Here is a 14,049-nt window from a genome sequence, read left to right on the forward strand (position 1 = left end):
TTATTTCATAGTTTTGACGTCTTCACTATTATTCTACAATGTAGAAAATAGTAAAAATAAAGAAAAACCCTTGAATGACTGTTCTAAAACTTTTGACCGGTAGTGAATGTTAGCAGATTACATATCTAATGTCAACTTCCCTGTTTATATTCTCATGTTTGTATAATGTGGATTTGCAATTTGCTTTATGATAACCGGACAATGCAAATGGATCTGACAGTCAAACAAACTCAAGTAACTGTAGTCAATATACAATTTTTTGAAACTTTATTTAACCAGGCAAGTCAGTTAAGAACAAATTCTTATTTACAATGACGGCCTAACTGTGGGTTAACTGCCTTGTTCAGGGGCAGAACAACAGATTTTTGCCTGGGATTCCATCCAGCAACCTTTCGGTTACTGGCCCGACACGCTAACCACTAGACTACCTGTCTTTAACCACTAGACTAACTACCACCCATACAATGTTTCTCTTGACTCAAGATCGTCTTCAAGCCTGGGTCTGTGCAGATCAAAATAAAATGCAAATCAAACAGGAAATGACGAATGACGAAGACAAGACATGACTATATTGACAGTTATTTTTTCAATATTTTCTGTTTATTTTCAATAACTCAGAGCAAGTGATTGCAAAAAAGCATTGCAAATATATATTTTAAGAGATACAAACCGGTAATAACTGTAATAACTTAATTATACATCAACACATTATCGGTATGTCCAATTTGGCTCAACTTAACATTTGAGACACAAGATGGCGCTAGAGGATTGCATTTGTTTCAAACAGAATACCACACAACTCAGGTTATACTGACGTCACCATATCCCAAACGCATCATCAGTCTATCATCCGACATGAGTCCAGTGGTAATAATCATACTAAAAATAGTGCTCTTCTCTTCCTCATTCCTTCTGTCGCTCTGGGGGAATGACATCTGAGAGTCAGGGGCCAATGGCCTACTTGCTGATTCCAGGGGGCCAATGGCCTACTTGCTGATTCCAGGGGGCCAATGGCCTACTTGCTGATTCCAGGGGCCAATGGCGTACTTGCTGATTCCAGGGGCCAATGGCCTACTTGCTGATTCCAGGAGCCAATGGCGTACTTGCTGATTCCAGGGGGGCAATGGCCTACTTGCTGATTCCAGGGGGGCAATGGCCTACTTGCTGATTCCAGGGGGCCAATGGCCTACTTGCTGATTCCAGGGGGCCAATGGCCTACTTGCTGATTCCAGGGGGGCAATGGCCTACTTGCTGATTCCAGGGGGCCAATGGCGTACTTGCTGATTCCAGGGGGGCAATGGCCTACTTGCTGATTCCAGGGGGGCAATGGCCTACTTGCTGATTCCAGGGGGCCAATGGCCTACTTGCTGATTCCAGGGGCCTGGGCTCGTAGTGCGAAGAGTTTCTGCGGCAGTATACTTGCTGATTGCTTCGTTCTCTCCCTCACAACAACCAGCTAAGACACTGCCAGAGAAACACTCCCAGCAGCCACATCCATCCAGCAGATCCTGAGTTACTGGCCTCTTCATCATCACTGGTCATCATCACTGGTTGGTACAGTTTCTCCCTGCTATGTTTCCAACAGGGAATCTAATACACACACACACACACACACACACACACACACACACACACACACACACGGGTCACTATCAGGTCCGACCTGGTGATGTTGTCACAGAATCCGCCTCGAGGGTGAATAGTTTTGTAGTCCTCCTGTGACTTTCGTTCTGAAAGAGATCAGATGCATACAGTAAAGGTCATGTTAGGTCACAATCTGAATGGTAGTCAATTAATAGGTAAAGGTCATTAAGAGGTTAACCTTTTGCCTCTCCATCAGTTTCTGTCAGGCTATATTCAACACAGAAATGAGCCTTTTGTGGGAAGATTCATTTGATTGTAACACAGATACAAACTGAAAGCAAGGGGCTATGCCAGGACAATGAGTTATGTAGGGACAAATCTGATGCATTGGGAGAACCATTTCTGTCTGCTATTCTGACGACACGTAGAGGAGAGGAAAAGCACAGAACCACTGTACACTGTGAGTGTACACAACATGAACCAAAAACACCTCCTCAACTAAAAATAGCCTTGCCGTGATTTATACTCTTGCAACAAAAAGATTAGTTTTGATTCAGAGCTTATTTTTTTGCGCTTGTGTGTGTGTGTGTGACGTCTGTGTGTGTGTGTGTGTGTGTGTGTGCTATCAGTCTGCCTCCCTCACTGCAGAGTTATTTTGAGCAGGCGGGCAGAGAGTCCATTCCTTACAGTACAATACACTCCTCAGCCCCTCACTGGCATAGGTTCTGCTGACAGGACAGTAGTGCAATGGGGGAGCCTTCTAGTAGCTTGTGAGTGAGAGGGGAGAGAGACATATAGGACCCGTAAAGGTTGGCAGAGTACTGCCAAGAGCATAAAGGAAGGGAGACATAGAGGACCAGTAAAGTGGGAGGGTACTGCCAAGAGCATAAAGAAGGGAGACAGAGGACCAGTAAAGTGGGAGGGTACTGCCAAGAGCATAAAGGAAGGGAGACAGAGGACCAGTAAAGTGGGAGGGTACTGCCAAGAGCATAAAGGAAGGGAGACAGAGGACCAGTAAAGTTGGAGGGTACTGCCAAGAGCATAAAGGAAGGGAGATCAACACTCCACTCAAACACACTTAATAGCTGTAGTATTCTTGCTGCTCACTGGGCTGTCTCTCTTAACTAAGAATTAAAAATATATATTGGATCGCTGAAGGGGTGCTCCGTCCTTGGAATATTAAACTAGAACGATGAAAGGGGGGGGGGGAAATTAGTATTAATTAGTGTTAAGCACTAGCTGCCAGAGTATGTGACCACATTGTCCTATGAAGAAGCATTCAAGCATAGTTGAAGGGAGGAGGGCTCTGACTACATCACTGTTTAAATCCACAGCTATGAGTGTGACACAGAGTTAGCATTACAGTTTAGACATGTGGTCATGTGCCTCTGGAATGAAACAAAGGAAACCATTTTGGCGTTGTTGTTGTTAAGTTGTTGTTTACTTGTTTAGTTGTTGTTTACTTGTGTTTTATAGCATGTGCTGAGTGTTAACCTTAGGCAGGGGATGCTGTCATTTTTTGGGGGGGAAAGTAGCAAGGGAAAGACCCAATATTTTGACTAAGGAACACACACACACACACACACACACACACACACACACACACACACACACACACACACACACACATCATGTTAATCTACCCTCGTGGGGACCTACATTTAATTTCCATTCAAAATCCTATTTTATCTAACCCTAATCCTAATTCTTACCCTAACTCTAACCCTAAACCTAACCCCTAAGATTAAAATTGCCTTTGTCCTCATGGGGATGTGGGAAATGTCCCCATGAGAGAGAATTGTCCTTGTTTTACTGTCCTTGTGGGGACTTTAGGTCCCCCCAAGGATATAATAACACACACACACACACACACACACACACACACACACACACACACACACACACACACACACACACACACACACACCTCGTGACCTGCTTTTTGCTGCAGTTGCTAAATGAATGCAGTTGTCTGTGTATATGTGTGTGAGCCAGACGCTTGCTGCCGTAGCGACGGTAACCACATGACAACAAGAATTCCTTCCTGCTTTAGTCTTGATGTAACCCTTTACTAATAGAGGATAGCAGAATAGAACTCTGGTTCGGGGAAACAACCACCTCCCAACTGGCTGGCTGGCTGGCTGGCTGGCTAACTGGCTGGCTGGCTGACTGGCTGGCTAACTGAGACACAGTAACTAACACACACCATCAGCCTACCATCAGCCCCCTGTGTCTGACACAGCTTATATAGACTTAGATTCAGATGAGGTTATATAGATGTAGGTTTTACATTTACATTTTAGTCATTTAGCAGACGCTCTTATCCAGAACGACTTACAGTAGTGAATGCATACATTTCATACATTTTTTTTTCTTCTTCTTTTTGTACTGGTCCCCCGTGGGAATCAAACCCACAACCCTGGCGTTGCAAACACCATGCTCTACCAACTGAGCCACACAGGACAGTTATTACTGTTATCTTATCTGTATAGGGTAGTTAGGACTGTTATCTGTATAGGGTAGTTAGGACTGTTATCTGTAGAGGGTAGTTAGGACTGTTATCTGTATAGGGTAGTTAGGACTGTTATATTATCTGTAGAGGGTAGTTAGGACTGTTATCTGTATAGGGTAGTTAGGACTGTTATCTGTATAGGGTAGTTAGGACTGTTATATTATCTGTATAGGGTAGTTAGGCCTGTTATCTGTATAGGGTAGTTAGGCCTGTTATCTGTAGAGGGTAGTTAGGCCTGTTATCTGTATAGGGTAGTTAGGACTATTATATTATCTGTATAGGGTAGTTAGGACTGTTATATTATCTGTATAGGGTAGTTAGGACTGTTATATTATCTGTATAGGGTAGTTAGGACTGTTATATTATCTGTATAGGGTAGTTAGGACTGTTATCTGTATAGGGTAGTTAGGACTGTTATCTGTATAGGGTAGTTAGGACTGTTATCTGTATAGGGTAGTTAGGACTGTTATCTGTATAGGGTAGTTAGGCCTGTTATCTGTAGAGGGTAGTTAGGCCTGTTATCTGTATAGGGTAGTTAGGCCTGTTATCTGTAGAGGGTAGTTAGGACTGTTATCTGTATAGGGTAGTTAGGACTGTTATCTGTAGAGGGTAGTTAGGACTGTTATCTGTAGAGGGTAGTTAGGACTGTTATCTGTAGAGGGTAGTTAGGACTGTTATCTGTATAGGGTAGTTAGGACTGTTATCTGTATAGGGTAGTTAGGACTGTTATCTGTATAGGGTAGTTAGGACTGTTATCTGTAGAGGGTAGTTAGGACTGTTATCTGTATAGGGTAGTTAGGACTGTTATCTGTGGAGGGTAGTTAGGCCTGTTATCTGTAGAGGGTAGTTAGGACTGTTATCTGTATAGGGTAGTTAGGACTGTTATCTGTATAGGGTAGTTAGGTCTGTTATCTGTATAGGGTAGTTAGGCCTGTTATCTGTAGAGGGTAGTTAGGCCTGTTATCTGTATAGGGTAGTTAGGACTATTATATTATCTGTATAGGGTAGTTAGGACTGTTATATTATCTGTATAGGGTAGTTAGGACTGTTATATTATCTGTATAGAGTAGTTAGGACTGTTATATTATCTGTATAGGGTAGTTAGGCGTGTTATCTTTTTGTGGCATGGCTTATCGCCCTGGGTTACCCATAACTGGGTTAACTAATATTGGTTGGTTTCTTCTGTTGAGTCACAGTTCAACATGTTCTATGGGAGTTGGGTTTGAGGTATTGTGCTGTTACCAGGGAAGTATGAGCTTTGACAACAAACCCATGGCAATTTCTTTGTTGTTCTTTTATCACCTCACTAGGAGTGATATTTATTGATATAACCATGCATTGTAATAAAAATAGCTTTGCTTGTCAGTACAGTGCTCTCTCTCTCACTGCCTCTCTCTCTCACTGCCTCTCTCTCTCTCACTGCCCCTCTCTCTCTCTCTCTCACTGCCCCTCTCTCTCTCTCACTGCCCCCCTCTCTCTCTCTCTCTCTGTCTCTCTCACTGCCTCTCTCTCTCTCTCACTGCCCCTCTCTCTCTCTCTCTCTGTCTCTCTCACACACTGCCTCTCTCTCTCTGTGTGTTTCTCTTTCTCTCTCTCTCTGTCTCTCTGTCTCTCTCTCTCTGTCTCTCTCTCTATCTGTTTCACTTTGTCTCTTTCTCTCTCTCTCTCTCTCACTACCTCTCTCTCTCAATTCAATTCAAGAGGCTTTAATGGAACGGGAAACATATGTTATAATTGCTAAAGCAAGTGAAGTAGATAATATACAAAAGTGAAATAAACAATATAAACTAACAGTAAACATTACACTCACAGAAGTTCTAAAAGAATAAAGACATTACAAATGTCATGTTATGTATATATACAGTGTTGTAACCATGTGCAAATTGTTAATGTACAAAGGGACATTTGTGTCTCTAATATGGTCATACATTGGGCAGGAGGTTAGGAAGTGCAGCTCAGTTTCCACCTCCTTTTGTGGGCAGTGTTGCACATAGCCTGTCTTCTCTTGAGAGCCAGGTCTGCCTACGGCGGCCTTTCTCAATAGCAAGGCTATGCTCACTGAGTCTGTACATAGTCAAAGCTTTCCTTAAGTTTGGGTCAGTCACAGTGGTCAGGTATTCTGCCACTGTGTAATCTCTGTTCAGAGACAAATAACATTCTAGTTGTGCTCTGTTTTTTTGTTAATTCTTTCCAATGTGTCAAGTAATTATCTTTTTGTTTTCTCATTTGGTTGGCTCTAATTGTGTTGCTGTCCTGGGGCTCTGTGGGGTGTGTTTGTGTTTGTGAACAGAGCCCCAGGACCATCTTGCTTAGGGGACTCTTCTCCAGGTTCATCTCTCTGTAGGTGATGGCTTTGTTATGGAAGGTTTGGGAATCGCTTCCTTTTAGGTGGTTGTAGAATTTAACGTCACTTTTCTGGATTTTGATAATTAGCGGGTATCGGCCTAATTCTGCTCTGCATGCATTATTTGGTGTTCTACGTTGTACATGGGGGATATTTTTGCCGAATTCTGAATGCAGAGTCTCAATTTGGTGTTTGTTCCATTTTGTGAATTCTTGGTTGGTGAGCGGACCCCAGACCTCACAACCATGAAGGGCAATGAGTTCTATAACTGATTCAAGTATTTTTAGCCAGATCCTAATTGTTATATCAAATTTTATGTTCCTTTAGAATGCCCTTCTTGCCTTGTCTCTCAGGTCGTTCACAGCTTTGTGGAAGTTACCTGTGGCACTGATGTTTAGGCCGAGGTATGTATAGTTTTTTGTGTGCTCTACGGCAACGGTGTCTAGATGGAATTTGTATTTGTGGTCCTGGCGACTGGACCTTTTTTGGAACACCATTATTTTGGTCTTACTGAGATTTACTGTCAGGGCCCAGGTCTGGCTGAATCTGTGCAGAAGATCTAGGTGCTGCTGTAGGACCTCCTTGGTTGGTGACAGAAGCACCAGATCATCAGCAAACAGTAGACATTTGACTTCAGATTCTAGTAGGGTGAGGCCGGGTGCTGCGGACTGTTCTAGTGCCCTTGCCAATTCGTTGATATATATGTTGAAGAGGGTGGGGCTTAAGCTGCATCCCTGTCTCACCCCATGGCCCTGTGGGAAGAAATGTGTGTGTTTTTTGCCTATTTTAACCGCAGACTTGTTGTTTGTGTACATGGATTTTATAATGTTGTATGTTTTTTCCCCAACACCACTTCCCATCAATATGTATACAGACCATCACGCCAAATTGAGTCAAAGCTTTTTTTAAATCAACAAAGCATGAGAAGACTTTGCCTTTGTTTTGGTTTGTTTGTTTGTCAATTAGGGTGTGCAGGGTGAATACGTGGTCTGTCGTACAATCATTTGGTAAAAAGCCATTTTGACATTTGCTCAGTATACATTGTTTTCACTGAGGAAATGTACGAGTCTGCTGTTAATGATAATACAAAGGATTTTCCCAAGGTTGCTGTTGACGCATATCCCATGGTAGTTGTTGGGGTCAAATTTGTCTCCACTTTTGTGGATTGGGGTGATCAGTTAAATAAACGTTAGATTTTTAAAAATGAGGGAGGAGAAGAATAGACAGTTGAAAAGGGCACTAGTGCAGGGAAACATGAAACATACTTAGTGTTTACCGTGACCACAGGGAAACATACTTAGTGTTTACCGTGACCGTAGGGAAACATGAAACATACTTAGTGTTTACCGTGACCGTAGGGAAACATGAAACATACTTAGTGTTTACCGTGACCACATGAAACATACTTAGTGTTTACCGTGACCGTAGGGAAACATGAAACATACTTAGTGTTTACCGTGACCGTAGGGAAACATGAAACATACTTAGTGTTTACCGTGACCGTAGGGAAACATGAAACATACTTAGTGTTTACCGTGACCGCAGGGAAACATGAAACATACTTAGTGTTTACCGTGACCGCAGGGAAACATGAAACATACTTAGTGTTTACCGTGACCGTAGGGAAACATGAAACATACTTAGTGTTTACCGTGACCGTAGGGAAACATGAAACATACTTAGTGTTTACCGTGACCGTAGGGAAACATGAAACATACTTAGTGTTTACCATGACCGTAGGGAAACATGAAACATACTTAGTGTTTACCGTGACCGTAGGGAAACATGAAACATACTTAGTGTTTACCGTGACCGTAGGGAAACATGAAACATACTTAGTGTTTACCGTGACCGTAGGGAAACATGAAACATACTTAGTGTTTACCGGGACCGTAGGGAAACATGAAACATACTTAGTGTTTACCGTGACCGCAGGGAAACATGAAACATACTTAGTGTTTACCGTGACCGTAGGGAAACATGAAACATACTTAGTGTTTACCGTGACCGCAGGGAAACATACTTAGTGTTTACCGTGACTGCAGGGAAACATACTTAGTGTTTACCGTGACCGCAGGGAAACATGAAACATACTTAGTGTTTACCGTGACCGCAGGGAAACATACTTAGTGTTTACCGTGACCGCAGGGAAACATACTTAGTGTTTACCGTGACCGCAGGGAAACATGAAACATACTTAGTGTTTACCGTGACCGCAGGGAAACATGAAACATACTTAGTGTTTACCGTGACCGTAGGGAAACATGAAACATACTTAGTGTTTACCGTGACCGCAGGGAAACATACTTAGTGTTTACCGTGACCGCAGGGAAACATACTTAGTGTTTACCGTGACCGTAGGGGAACATGAAACATACTTAGTGTTTACCGTGACCGCAGGGAAACATGAAACATACTTAGTGTTTACCGTGACCGCAGGGAAACATACTTAGTGTTTACCGTGACCGCAGGGAAACATACTTAGTGTTTACCGTGACCGTAGGGGAACATGAAACATACTTAGTGTTTACCGTGACCGTAGGGAAACATACTTAGTGTTTACCGTGACCGCAGGGAAACATGAAACATACTTAGTGTTTACCGTGACCGTAGGGAAACATGAAACATACTTAGTGTTTACCGTGACCGCAGGGAAACATGAAACATACTTAGTGTTTACCGTGACCGTAGGGAAACATGAAACATACTTAGTGTTTACCGTGACCGTAGGGAAACATGAAACATACTTAGTGTTTACCGTGACCGCAGGGAAACATGAAACATACTTAGTGTTTACCGTGACCGTAGGGAAACATGAAACATACTTAGTGTTTACCGTGACCGCAGGGAAACATGAAACATACTTAGTGTTTACCGTGACCGTAGGGAAACATGAAACATACTTAGTGTTTACCGTGACCGTAGGGAAACATGAAACATACTTAGTGTTTACCGTGACCGTAGGGAAACATGAAACATACTTAGTGTTTACCGTGACCGCAGGGAAACATGAAACATACTTAGTGTTTACCGTGACCGTAGGGAAACATGAAACATACTTAGTGTTTACCGTGACCGTAGGGAAACATGAAACATACTTAGTGTTTACCGTGACCGCAGGGAAACATGAAACATACTTAGTGTTTACCGTGACCGTAGGGAAACATGAAACATACTTAGTGTTTACCGTGACCGTAGGGAAACATGAAACATACTTAGTGTTTACCATGACCGTAGGGAAACATGAAACATACTTAGTGTTTACCGTAACCACATGAAACATACTTAGTGTTTACCGTGACCGCAGCGAAACATACTTAGTGTTTACCGTGACCGCAGGGAAACATGAAACATACTTAGTGTTTACCGTGACCGTAGGGAAACATGAAACATACTTAGTGTTTACCGTGACCGTAGGGAAACATGAAACATACTTAGTGTTTACCGTGACCGTAGGGAAACATGAAACATACTTAGTGTTTACCGTGACCGCAGGGAAACATGAAACATACTTAGTGTTTACCGTGACCGCAGGGAAACATGAAACATACTTAGTGTTTACCGTGACCGCAGGGAAACATGAAACATACTTAGTGTTTACCGTGACCGCAGGGAAACATGAAACATACTTAGTGTTTACCGTGACCGCAGGGAAACATGAAACATACTTAGTGTTTACCGTGACCGCAGGGAAACATGAAACATACTTAGTGTTTACCGTGACCGTAGGGAAACATGAAACATACTTAGTGTTTACCGTGACCGTAGGGAAACATGAAACACACTTAGTGTTTACCGTGACCGTAGGGAAACATGAAACACACTTAGTGTTTACCGTGACCGTAGGGAAACATGAAACATACTTAGTGTTTACCGTGACCGTAGGGAAACATGAAACATACTTAGTGTTTACCGTGACCGTAGGGAAACATGAAACATACTTAGTGTTTACCGTGACCGCAGGGAAACATGAAACATACTTAGTGTTTACCGTGACCGCAGGGAAACATGAAACATACTTAGTGTTTACCGTGACCGCAGGGAAACATGAAACATACTTAGTGTTTACCGTAACCACATGAAACATACTTAGTGTTTACCGTGACCACATGAAATATACTTTGTGTTTACCGTGACCGCAGGGAAACGTCGCCTTTAATTGTCAATCGGGCTATAAAGCTGAACATCGGCAATACGGATTGAATAGGGCTGCGTTCTCACTACAATATGTCTGTCTCACCTTGGCTTGTGTTTGTAATTCAACAGCTTTACCTCAGACACATGCATCAAGCATTATTTTAATTACATTTTTTATTAATTTATCCTTTATTTAACTAGGCTAAATTAAGAACAAATTCTTATTTTAAAATGGCGACCTACCCCAGCCAAACCCGGACGACCGCCCTATGGGACTCCCAGTCACGGCCGGTTGTGATACAGCCTGGAATCAAACCAGGGTCTGTAGTGACGCCTCAAGCACTGAGATGCAGTGCCTTAGACCGCTGCGCCACTCGGGAGCTTTAACACTCCTCGTTACCACAAAACACTAACATTGTTGCCTCAGTAACTACCTACCTGCTTGTATAGTCTGGAGAGGTGAGAAAAACATCCAGGGATCCTGACTACACATATCTGATCTATAATGAGTTACTACAGGACTGAATATTACATCTGTTAGATGGGTTCTCTTTTATTCCTTCTATATGCCTACATCAAAGGGCAGATCACTGTTCATTATATGCAACACAAATATAAAAAGAATAGTGTCTCTTACCCAAGTCTCCATGCTTCCCACCTTGATAAACTGTTGTGGTTCCTCTGTGGCGGCTGGTAGATCAGTGGAGGATGCCTGCTGTCTCGGCTGATGAAGAGGAGGTTTTCACTGTGAAGGGGAATCCCCAAGAGCCAGGTAGAAGAGCAGAGAAAATGAGCACCTTTTTAATTCTTTAGTAATATTGTTTCATTGACTTCCTTTTGCTCTTTCAGGAGGATAGGTCATTCATAAACTTTCTCCAGCCAAAAGGAAATATGACAATGCTGAGTCATTCATAGAGGACAGTCCAGAGGGTAGAAGTGTATAATTGTTAACTCGCTGTATAAATGCACTTATTTTATGATAAAAATGACCATTTACTGAGATATTACATGGTCAAATGGTAACGCCACAGTAATAACTTATTAGACTACCATTATATACTATAGCTACATGCTAGTGAAACAGTAGACTACCATTATATACTATAGCTACATGCTAGTGAAACAGTAGACTAACATTATATACTATAGCTACATGCTAGTGAAACAGTAGACTACCATTATATACTATAGCTACATGCTAGTGAAACAGTAGGTTACCATTATATACTATAGCTACATGCTAGTGAAACAGTAGACTACCATTATATACTATAGCTACATGCTAGTGAAACAGTAGACTACCATTATATACTATAGCTACATGCTAGTGAAACAGTAGACTACCATTATATACTATAGCTACATGCTAGTGAAACAGTAGACTACCATTATATACTACAGCTACATGCTAGTGAAACAGTAGACTACCATTATATACTATAGCTACATGCTAGTGAAACAGTAGACTACCATTATATACTATAGCTACATGCTAGTGAAACAGTAGACTACCATTATATACTATAGCTACATGCTAGTGAAACAGTAGACTACCATTATATACTATAGCTACATGCTAGTGAAACAGTAGACTACCATTATATACTATAGCTACATGCTAGTGAAACAGTAGACTAGCATTATATACTATAGCTACATGCTAGTGAAACAGTAGACTACCATTATATACTATAGCTACATGCTAGTGAAACAGTAGACTACCATTATATACTATAGCTACATGCTAGTGAAACAGTAGACTACCATTATATACTATAGCTACATGCTAGTGAAACAGTAGACTACCATTATATACTATAGCTACATGCTAGTGAAACAGTAGACTACCATTATATACTATAGCTACATGCTAGTGAAACAGTAGACTACCATTATATACTATAGCTACATGCTAGTGAAACAGTAGACTACCATTATATACTATAGCTACATGCTAGTGAAACAGTAGACTACCATTATATACTATAGCTACATGCTAGTGAAACAGTAGACTACCATTATATACTATAGCTACATGCTAGTGAAACAGTAGACTACCATTATATACTATAGCTACATGCTAGTGAAACAGTAGACTACCATTATATACTATAGCTACATGCTAGTGAAACAGTAGGCTACCATTACCACTCTTTTCAATAGTGTAGAAGTAAGAGACCGGGAGTTATTTGAGAGAGCTAGTAGAAGGTACCTACAGTAGGATTAAGCTAAAAGAAGTCCATTCAAGGAGGGTATCTATTAAACATCAGACTTACCAGTAAAGTAGTGTTAGGATTGAGGACAGATTTTAGACTGGGTACAGCTGAAGATCCAAGGTCCTGTTGTGGTTCTGTCCAGTGTGTCCGTCCACTCTGAATGTCCACCAGGACAGTCAACTGCCAGTGTTGAGGCGCTCTGCTGGTTTTGTTTGTTTGCCTGAGGGTCAATTCAAGCAGGGCATGGTGAAACTGTTGAGGGCAGGGCTCAAGGCTCTCTCTTTCCTCAGCCAGGCGAGTCAGTACAAGTCTAGGCATGTTCCAACAAGCATAGCTCAGCCAGCCCAGGCAGAGGCCATCAGAGTGAATCTACTCACACTATAGGTGGGAGGAGAGGGGAGGAGCAGAGTGAGAGGGACAAACAGAGGGACAAAACATGGGGGGGTCATATAGTTATAAAACATTGAGAAGCATATCAGAATACAAACCAACAAAAGTGGAAAGATCCTGAAAGACCGACTGTGGGAGGAGCTTTAAGCTGACATGTATATTGTGTCAGAAAATGTATGATGTTTATCTCTAAAAACCTATGTACTATTTCCCCTTCAGATAGTTTTCACTTTTTAATGTCTGTTGTTCGCATCTCTCTGCACCCTCATGGATGGACTACAGTGGAGGTCACTCACTACACGTAGGAATAGACCTACTGGATTTTCTGGAGCAAAACTGCTGATTCAGCGTTTACTTTTCCAGAAAACATCTTCAATGACCAGCAGCTACAGGAATTATAAATAGTTTGGCAAATATGTAATAGTGGTAGAATCTGCATGACTCTGGTAGCCTTCTCTAGGGGAGAAACTCAATTACATTCTCTCTTCTCGCTCCTCAACCTCCTTCTCAAAACCCATTGGATGAGAAACCCAGAGGCCCCCCTCCTCCTCTGACCTTCCACTCCAATGGGTTTTGAGAACGAAGCGAGGGGAGGGAGGGAGGGAGGGACGCAAGGAATATGCAATTGAGATTCTCCCAAGGTCTCTGCGTAGGATAGTCCTAGGGCTTTATTCAAGCAGAAGCATAACAGATTTTATAATAGAAATGTGAAGGTCATTTCAGATTGAGCAGACTTATGTAGCGTTCAACGTAAACGCAGTCTCCTCTGAAAGCACGAACACTGCCTTTAAATTTCAATCACGCTGTAAAGCTGAACTTCCGCAATGCGGATTGAATAGAGCCCTTACTCTGCTGACGCTGCGCTT

At 42.1% G+C, this 14,049-nt stretch overlaps 1 long non-coding RNA gene across 1 annotated transcript; it reads right to left on the reverse strand.

Annotated features, from left to right (window-relative positions):
• Positions 1 to 578: 578 nt before the first annotated feature.
• On the reverse strand, positions 579 to 13,350 carry LOC115165314 (uncharacterized). The gene is made up of 3 exons (XR_003870126.1): positions 12,854 to 13,350; positions 11,215 to 11,322; positions 579 to 1,730 (listed from the first exon to the last, which is right to left on the reverse strand). It is a non-coding gene; the product is annotated as an uncharacterized LOC115165314 (long non-coding RNA).
• Between the last annotated feature and the right edge of the window lie 699 nt (positions 13,351 to 14,049).

Source organism: Salmo trutta, chromosome 28 (assembly GCF_901001165.1).
Source record: "Salmo trutta chromosome 28, fSalTru1.1, whole genome shotgun sequence".
Taxonomy (NCBI): domain Eukaryota; kingdom Metazoa; phylum Chordata; class Actinopteri; order Salmoniformes; family Salmonidae; genus Salmo; species Salmo trutta.